The 8,185-nt window shown below is 42.5% G+C and overlaps 1 pseudogene; it reads right to left on the bottom strand.

Annotated features, from left to right (window-relative positions):
* Positions 1–5,541: 5,541 nt before the first annotated feature.
* LOC109447101 (large ribosomal subunit protein uL14) lies at positions 5,542–6,463 on the bottom strand (annotated as a pseudogene).
* Positions 6,464–8,185: the final 1,722 nt, after the last annotated feature.

Genomic DNA, 8,185 nt, shown 5'->3' with positions numbered 1-8,185 from the left:
TGATTCTTCTAGTTTTAAAAAATTTTTATTGGGGAATATTGGGGAGCAGTGTGTTTTTCCAGGATCCATCAAGTTGTTGTCTTCAATCTAGTTGTGGAGGGCGCAGCTCACTGGCCCATGTGGGAATAGAACTGGTGACCTTGATGTTCAGAGCTCACGCTCCAACCAACCGAGCCACCCAGCCGCCCCGTTTTTCTATTTTTTTCAAATGCTGGTGATTTCAGGGTCTATGAAAAGGTCATGACCCAGTTTGAAAAACACTGCTTTAGATCATGGAAGTGGACCCAGCAGAGTATAATTCATATGTGCATCTAGATGGATCACAGGAACTACCCCTTCCAAAAATATGTCAAACCTCGTTTCCTTCCACTTCAAGAAGCATGCTTATATGATGAAATGATCACAGCACTAGAAAAAACAACATCTGCATGGAACATCTGACCAACCTTTTAAAACCCTGAAATTTGTTACTGCGTCAAAGCCTAAATGTCATCCCATCCCCACTTGTTCTACATTTTAGATATTTGTTAATTCAAGAAATTCTCACAGGTACACACCTTGTGATTTCTGTGCATTTAATAATGGGAGATGAAGTGGCAACAACAGATACTTAAATTTCTGAATTCTGTGCTATTTTGATGTAAGTTGCACCTTTGGTGTTATCAACACTTTTGGATATCTGTGAGTTCTTCTAGCTACACTTTGAAAAAAGATTTAGATTTCCCAGATAACATCTGGGAAAGGCAAATGAACAAGTACGGAGCTTTTAAAAATAGAGAAAAGGACATAGAAGAAAGAAACCATCTCTATTTTTAGATAGATGTCAGATTAATTTTCCGGATTCAGGTCTAAGAGAAATTCCTTTGCATGTGTTAAATGCTACCATTGTGATGAAATATATTTTTAAAAAATCTACCAGCAAATATATCAAAAGCATACTGTATGCCATTCAGCTCTAAATTTTATAAGATATTTAAATGTCAAACATTTCATGAAATGTATCTTTGATTGCTGTCTTTTTTTAATTCATCTGGCAAATAAATAGAGAACACTAAAAGAAAGACATTAATGATGAAAGAGTTGAATGTTAATGATTGTGAAAAAGTGCCTCCAAAATTGTATTATCTTTTATTTATGATTCAGTTTTCATTTAAAGAATTCAAAGTACTTCACAGACATCGTCCTCATTAATTTTCACAGTTCTTTCGTGTCAGAAACAGATACAACAGTCTTATATCCACTGTGGAGATCGAGAGATTTAGGGGAAAAGAAGGGCTGTCTACGACCAAAGGACCTGCTCAGATTCAGAAGAAGTCTGGACAGAAAGCTTACAGTTTTTAGTCCAAATCACCATCTCACATATTACCCTTCAATCACAGGTCTTTCACGAGTTAGAGGTTCTGAGACCAAAGTTTGATTGTTAAACACTTATGTGGTACCACTTGTGTGCCAGTGGTATCTAAGTACTTTCCAGATATAAACTTTGTTAGTATGCATAACAAGACTACAAAGTGGGTATGAGTATTATTTCCGTTTTACTGATGAGGAAACTGAGGCACTGAGCTATAAATGACTTCTTCCAAGGTCACAGCTAGTCAGTGGTGGAATCAAGGTTTGAACATACCACATCAGGCTTCGTGGTCTTAACTATTGCACTCTGTTGCCTCCTGTGCTATAAAGTGAGTCCTCAACTTTTTCATGTGAAAGCCAACCTTCCCTAGGATCTTATGATGTCTAGTATCTTGGAGCATAATTTTTGACATGATGACTTTTGTCAAAGAAGGAATTCAAAAGCCTGTGTGTGTGTGTGTGTGTGTGTGTGTGTGTGTGTGTGTATTCCACACACCACTGATGGAGCAGGATAGAAGTTTACCCACTACAACTCAGATGCAAAAAAAAAAACACAAACTAACCTTATACTCACAAACTGAGCCCATCCTGCTCGAGACAATCCCCTTTCTTACCCATACTGAGGATGTTTATTAAATTTAATGAAGTATCTTCTAGTTTAAAACTGTCAATTTTGGGTAAACAGTGGATTCAAATTCACATTCTGTTTCAGGGCTGTACCTCCCCTCACCTTGGGCACCTGGGTGCGGAGGAAGGGAGTCTGAGTTTCCCCTGCCTTTCACAAGATGGCCCTCATCCTACAGGGTCTCTGGGCCATCTCTACCCACGATGCTGAAGAGTAATGGGTCCTGGCTGGAACTGTGGGTGTCACTGCTTACGTTGAGGTCCCTGCTACAGCCTTTAGTCACAAGGCCCTGTGCTCTGTGACCTCCCCTGCTCAATTCCCAGGTTCCTTTGGTCTACCAGTTTTCTTATCACTCCCTCATTCCTGGTGCTGGTACTTGTGGGTCCTCCTGGAGTTCTAGATGTGACGTGTAGACTGTGGTCCACTGGAACTACTAACTCCACTTGAATGGAGCTGTGTAAAGTAAATATAATGTGAATTAGGTGCCCCTTGTGCCTTCCACTTTTGCGTCAGGGGAAGGCTCTGTCCTGGTGGTACCCCAACATTGACTCCCCTGTCAGCAGGAGTAAACTTGGGAAGGCCTCGCCAGCCCCCCTGGTTGGACAATAGCTGACCCGCAGGTGAAACGCATGAATAGGATCACGTAGGTTGCCCTGTGGCCATAGTAACCTCATGTACATTGTGAAACGGCCGGAATCATGTCCCCTCCTTCTATCCTAGATAATTACCCTGAAACTTGTGATTCATTGTCCCCATGCTTGCTGATTGTAATCGCTATGGCCAACATTCTTTCCCGACTGGTAAGCTATTGGAAAAACCCCTATATAATTAGTGTCTTGGGGGAGCCCTAGTCCGAACTCTTCGATGGGGACGCTCGCTGGACACACCTGAAGCCAAGACGCTGTCTTGGTTCCCCAGGGCCTTGGAAACACTCTTCGGGTGGTGAGAACTCGCTGTTGCTCTTTGTCTTACTTTGCTTTATTCTGTCTATCTTACTTATTGTCTGCCTGAATAAATTGTGTTTTGCTGCCTCAACTCCGTCTCAGTGTGCATGGTGAATGCGTACTCAACACCCAAAGTGAGTGGCCACTTAAAATGTAGCCCTGGCTGCTACAAGCTGCTCCACCACTCCCTCAAGCCATTAAATTCAGCGCCATTGCCCCATGAGACTTCTCTGAGTGCCCTGAAGACTCCTTTGACATAGAACCCCAGCATCTTCAAGTTTCTCAAAATGCAACAATGGGCTTCTTACACCCCTCTGGAAGTTTCTACCCCACAAGACAATCCAGGATATTTGCATCTGACCTTTTCCCTTTCTACCTTTCCCTTCTCAAATGCTTTGCCCTTACCCAAGTTCTTCCCTTCTCTGTGATCCAAGCATTGCTGCTTCTTTTAAAGGGAAAGAAACGTTCAGAATTCAGAAAACATCTCTGTCACTCAACAAAACCCAGCTTTCAAGATTATTATCTTCACCATGGACTTTACATCAATTTGAAACTTTAAGCTGAGCCACGATTTCTTTGATCCCAATGGTCTCCGCCTTCTCTCTGAAGCAAAGAACTGTTGAAGCAACAGGTGAGGATTTGCTCACAACACGATTTACCAGGAATGATAAACAGCATTCCTCGCTGCAGATACCAGTATTAGGGAAAAAAGAGACCTCAAACTAAAAACCTTAATTATCGACTACGTATGGGAGAAGACTGCTATTATGGCTAAACACACCTGAATGGGGCATTTGAAGAATTACACTGGAAGCCACTGCCATGGCCCTGCTTTTGTTTTTCTTTTCTACTGCATTCTGCCCTTGACCTCCTCTAGGAAAAATAGTTTTTGTTCCATCTCTGTTTTAAATCTTTTGATTTTCTTTTTTAAATATATATTTTTTTATTTTTCAATTACAGCTGACATACAATGTTATATTAGTCTCAGGTGTACACCATGGTGTTCAACTTTTATATAAATTGTGAGGTGATCACCCCAATAAATCTGTACCCATCTGACACCATACATAGTTATTGCCATATTAGTGACTATATTCCTTATGCTTATTTACAGCCCCATGACTATTTTGTAACTACCAATATGTACTTCATAATCCCTTCAATTTTTTTCACCCACCCACCCCCAAAACCTTTTTTCCATCTGGGAACCCTCAAAATGTTTTTTGTATCTAAGAGGTTGTTTCTGTTTTGGTTGTTTGTTTATCTTGTTCTTTAGATTCCACATATAAGTGAAATCATATGGCATTTGCCCTTCTTTGACTGACTTACTTCACTCAACATAATGACCTCTAGGTCCATCCATGTTGTTGCAGACGGCAAGATTTTATGTCTGAGTGATACTACATTGTATATATGTACCACCTCTTCTTTATTCTTTCATCTGTTAATGGTCCCTATCTTGGCTATAGTAAATAATACTGCAGTGAACATATGGATGCACATTTGCTTTCGAAGCAGTGTTTGGGGTTTCTTCAGATAAATACCCAGAATTGGGGTTACTGGGTCCCTCTCTGTCTCTTGTTTTAAAATGTATTTTGTCTGCTGTAAGTACTGCTACCTCAGCTTTTCCTTTCATTTCACTAGTTTGGTAGTGATGAACCCCCATTTTCATGAAATATGTTTTTCTTTCCCATTACTTTCAGTCTGTGTATACATTTAGATCTGAAGTGAATCTCTTATAGGAAGCATATGTAAGGTTTTTGTTTTCTTATCCATTTATCCACCCTAGGTGTTTTGATTGGAGCATTTAATCCATTTACATTGAAAGCAATTGTTGATAGATATGTAGTTATTGCCATTTTATTATTCATATTTTTAATCATTTTTTTCCTTCTTCTTAAGTCCCTTTAACATTTCCTGTGATACTAGTTTGGTAATGATGAACCACTTTAGCTTTTTCTTGTCTGGGAATCTCTTTATCTATCCAATTCTAAATGATAGCTTTGCTGGGTAGAGTAATCTTGGTTGTAGATCCCGGCTTTTCATCACTTTGAATGAATATTTCATGCCAATCCCTTCTGGCTGACATTGTTTCTGTTGAGAAATCAGCTGATAGTCTTATGTGGCTCCCTTGTATGTACATAACTGCTTTTCTTTTGCTGCTTTTAAGATTCTTTCCTTGTCTTTAACCTTTGGCATTTTAATTATGATGAGTCTTGGTGTGGGCCTCTTTAGGTTCATCTTATTTGGGACTCTCTGAGCTTCCTGGGCTTGAATGTCTATTTCCTTTGCCAGGTTAGGGAAGTTTTGCATCATTGTTTCTTTAAATAGGTTTTCAATTCCTTGTTCTCCCTCTTCTCCTGCTGGTACCCCTATGATGCAAATCTTGGTACGCTTGATGTTGTCTTAGAGATCCCTTAAACTCTCCTCAATTTTTTGGATTATTTTTTCTTTTTGCAGTTCAGATTGGGTGTTTTCTGCTACCTTGTCTTCTAAATTGCTGATTCGAATCTTGAAACTCTGCTTCATCTAATCTACTGTTGATATCCTCTAATGTATTCTTTTGGGGGGAGAGCAAATAGTTTTCTAATTTGTTTGTTTGTTTACAAATACACTAAAGAATCATACAATACTGCCAGCACTGGATGCAATCCTAAGTCACAAATCTGCACACTCCCTTGCAACTGGTCCTGTGATGACAGAACCTTTCATCCTGCCTTTATTGTTTACTATGACCCCCGCGTTATCTTCAAAAATAAAGAAACACACCATCTTTTCTCTGGTATGACCTTCGTTGTCTAATTACTACCACTGGAGGTACTTCTTTCTGAGTTCTGGTTTGCCTTTTTTTTTTTTTTTAAGATTTTATTGAGGAAGGGGAACAGGACTTTATTGGGGAACAGTGTATACTTCCAGGTCTTTTTCCAAGTCAAGTTGCTGTCCTTTCAATCTTAGTTGTGGAGGGCACAGCTCAGCTCCATGTCCAGTTGCTGTTGTTAGTTGCACAGGGTGCAGCCCGCCATCCCTTGCGGGAGTCGAACCGGCAACCTTGTGGTTGAGAGGATGCATTCCAACCGACTGAGCCATCCTGGAGCTCAGCAGCAGCTCAGCTCAAGGTGCTGTGTTTAATCTTAGTTGCAGGGGGTGCAGCCCACCATCTCTTGCAGGTGTCGAGGAATTAAACTGGCAACCTTGTAGTTGAGAGCCCACTGGCCCATGTGGGAATCGAACTGGCAGCCTTCGGCATTAGGAGCACAGAGCTCCAACCACCTGAGCCACCGGCCGGCTCCTAGTTTGTCTTTTTGACTGTGGCCATTACTATGTCACCCACACCAATAGCAGGAAGTCTGTTCAGTCATCCCTTGTTCCCTTTCACAGAGATTACATACACATTTTTGTCTCCTATATACAGCACAGCTCCTACTGGAAGATCCAGGAAAATCCAGAATTTCCCATGGGAGGACCCACCACATCCTCGCTTAGACGTCTTGAATGCTGGAAAGGGCTCTAATGTATTGTTTATTTCAGTTATTGTGTTCTTCATTTCTGACTAGTTCTTTTTTTATGATTTTTATCTCCATTTTTATGTTTCCTATGTCTTTGTAGAAGTTCTCACTGAAATCATTGAGCATCCTTAAAACCACTGTTTTGTACTCAGTGTCTGCAGATTGTCTCCATTTTGTTTAGTTCTTTTTTTGGAGCTTTGTTCTGTTCTTTTATTTGGCACATATTTATTTGTCTCCCCATTTTGGCTGCCTCCCTGTGTTTGTTTCTATATATTAGGTAGAGCTACTATGCCTCCCGGTCTTAGTAGAGTGGCCTTATGTAGTAGGTATGCTGTGGGCCTCAGTGGTGCAATTTCCTTGTCACCTGAGCCAGGTACTCCAGGTGTGTCCCTTGTGTGGATTATGTGTGCCCTCCTGTTGTAGTTGACAATTGGTTGTTGTTTGCATATCAGTGGGAGGGTTTGACCTTTTGGTGGATTGGTTGTGAAGATTGGCTGTGACTTGAGTAGAGGAGCTATTGTGCAGAGGATGACCCTATGGGAGCAGGTTTCACTTTGGCAGGGCTCTGGTGCCTTCCCAGTCTGCCCTTGGGTATTTCCTCCACAGAGGTAGCTAGGTGGTGTTCTGGCTCAATCTGAAGCTGGCTACAAGGTGTGCCAGCTCTGTGGCATCCTGGGAATGCCCGCCTCCGTCCCCCACAGGCCAAGTTCACCGAAAGCCTGTGCCCTGCCCCTGGCCACCTGGAATGAGCCACAAAGCAATTTGCCGATGACAGCTACCCACTCTGGGCTTGGAGGTACCTGGGAAAGGCTATGCTGTGAACTAAGGCTGGCTGCTGCTAGTGTTGGGCGTGGGGTTTCTGACCAAGAGGCATGGGACATGCTGAGGCCAGATCCTGCTTGTTTGGGGTTTGTGAACCTTTGTGAGATTTCAGGAAAGTCTGCAGCATGTACTAAGATAGGCTGTTTGTATGGAAAAGCCCCTAGAAGTGGCTTGGGTAGTCCTGCAAGTTTGGTAGGGCAGGGTCTTGGGGAACCAACAGGGTGGAGCAAATAGTGTCAGCAGGTTGATGGGGACTCAAATATGGCATCTGCCTAAGTCTGCACTCTGGGAGGTGGGAGGGCTTCACAGAGGAACAATGACTTCTGCTACCCCTCTTCTCTAGGAGAAAGGTGCCCCTCCAGCCTTCATCCTAAAGCTAGACAATTTAGTTCCCCCCTAGTGTCCCTTGTGCCTTTTGCGCTGCTGCCCTAGCACTGGAGCTCAGAGTGAGTGAGTCCATCAGTGATTGTATGCGTGGGCCAGTTAAGAGGAAGTCTTGGAACTCCAGCAGCCCTCCGTCCCATTAGCCACAATCACTGGTTTTCACAGCCAGAATTTGTGGGGACTTCTCTTCCTGCACTGGAACCCTGGGCCTTGGAGTCTGGTGTGGGACTAGGACCCCTCGCTCCTCAGTGAGGCGCTCCACAGCTGAGCTATCCCTTCCAGTTTTGAGCTACCACACACAAGCACCAGCCCATTCTGCATCTCAGCCCCAGGCTGGATGTGGATTCTTCTGCATGTCCTTAGTTGTATGACTTCTGTTCAGCTACACCTCAGGTGATAATGGTTGTTCTGTAGGTTAGCTGAAATTTACATTTGGTCATAAGAGGACGCAAACACAGTGTTTACCTCTTCTGTCATCTAGACCAGATATCTAAAGTTTCTTCTCCTTTGATTTTCTATCACCTTCAGAATTCAGTTCAGTTTCTTCTGTGATC

The sequence above is a fragment of the Rhinolophus sinicus genome, linkage group LG01 (assembly GCF_036562045.2).
Source record: "Rhinolophus sinicus isolate RSC01 linkage group LG01, ASM3656204v1, whole genome shotgun sequence".
In the NCBI taxonomy this organism is placed as follows: domain Eukaryota; kingdom Metazoa; phylum Chordata; class Mammalia; order Chiroptera; family Rhinolophidae; genus Rhinolophus; species Rhinolophus sinicus.
This window is presented reverse-complemented; position numbering and strand designations above follow the sequence as displayed.